At 38.8% G+C, this 1727-nt stretch overlaps 1 non-coding gene across 1 annotated transcript; it reads left to right on the top strand.

The window, feature by feature from the left end:
* Positions 1–512: 512 nt before the first annotated feature.
* Positions 513–700, top strand: LOC147707547 (U2 spliceosomal RNA). Its single transcript, XR_015297100.1, has one exon. It is a non-coding gene; the product is annotated as a U2 spliceosomal RNA (small nuclear RNA).
* Positions 701–1727: the final 1027 nt, after the last annotated feature.

Genomic DNA, 1727 nt, shown 5'->3' on the forward strand with positions numbered 1-1727 from the left:
TGAACTGTGCCAAAGAGGCTTTATGAGATGCCAGGAACCAATTTATTTTTCTTCATAAGGACATGGACTCAAAAATATGCAGAAATCTTTTTGGGGATAAAGTTATGACCTATGTTTCCGTTGATCGTGCCACCTTAGGGATTGACGATGCCAACACCTTGTGGCAAATAAGAACTGGAAGGGTTGGGTAACTTAGAAAAATGGACAGTTATAATTAAAAAACTTGTTTATACACTTTTTTTGATTTGTCTGCCTTGCCACCGGGCTGTACCAGGATTGGCATTTATAAACAAACCAAATTTTATCTGCCTGTATTGTAAAAAGCTTTCGTCATCATATCTGTATATATTTCCTATGGACCACTTAAATGTAAAGAACTTTGGTCTTTTAAATGGATATATTTCTGTATCTGTGCCTTTATCCAGATTTAAATCATCATATCTGTATATATCTCCTATGGACCAATTGATGTCACTTTGGTCTTTAAATTGTATATTTCTGTATCTGTGCCTTTATCTATTCAATAAAGGTTTTTGAAACAAAAAATCTGTTCTTATCAGTTTAATATCTGATATGTTCTCTATCTGGAAACCATATATTACATTGATTTTTGGAGCAGGGATATGGAAAAGGAACTTTTGCCTGTCTACTCCACACATCAACCTGGTATTGCAGTACCTCCAGGAAGGGTGAACATGGCCAACTCCCCTCATCCTCTTTGGGGATTTTAATTTGCATACTGAAGTAGAAAGGAAATCTGGAGGACGTTCTGTATATTTGGGAAGGAAGACATTAATATACACTGCTGTTCAGCAATTGCTTTGGGGAGTGCTTAAATATCCAGATCTGGGTTTATGGGGCATATTACCAAGCAATAGCGATAATTATCGCTATTGCTTGGTTAGAGACAAAAATTTACCGCTGTGCTGTGACGATTTTTACCGCAAATAAACCTTGGTATTACCAAGGTTTATCGCAAATGCGATAAAAATTGCCGCAATGCATGAATATCGCTGAAAAGTCAGCTATATTCATGCATTACCGAGCTAATGCTCTTAGCCATGTTATCCACCTCCCATTGGATAACATGGCTTAGAACTGCTCAGGGCAGGTGTTAGCTTTTGGAGATATTCGCGCTTAGCACGAATATCTCCAAAAGTTGGTAATAGGAGATAGCGATGTTAGCGACTGTTTTTAGTCGCTAACATCTTGGCACGCCCACTTTGCATATCATTAGTGATAAATATCACTGACATGCAAAGTGGGGCCCAAGATGGTCGCTATCTCCTACTAGCTGTTGCTAACTGGTGTTAGCGACAGCTAGGTAATAGGGAGATAATTTTATCTCCGCTTTCTTGGCTTTTTAAGCCAAAAAAGCGGAGATAAACCACCTTGATAATATGCCCCTATGTTTTTTTCTTATCCCCATAACAAGTTGGTCCACCTCAATTTTTTGTATCGATCTCTCTAGCAGGACAGATAGGAAATGAGGGGCATATTATCAAGCACCGGTGTTAAAATTATCGCCGTTTTATCGGCAGGAAACTGCTGATAAATCGGCGATAATGGGCTTGATAATACACCCGTGTTAATTCCCATAGAAGCCCATGTTATGAAGTTAACACTGGCTTCTATGGGAATTAACAAGGGCATATTATCAAGCCCATTATCGCCGTTTTATCGGCAGTTTCCTGCCGATAAAACGGCGATAATTTTAACACTGGTCC

This window comes from Lissotriton vulgaris, chromosome 6 (assembly GCF_964263255.1).
Source record: "Lissotriton vulgaris chromosome 6, aLisVul1.2, whole genome shotgun sequence".
Classification (NCBI taxonomy): domain Eukaryota; kingdom Metazoa; phylum Chordata; class Amphibia; order Caudata; family Salamandridae; genus Lissotriton; species Lissotriton vulgaris.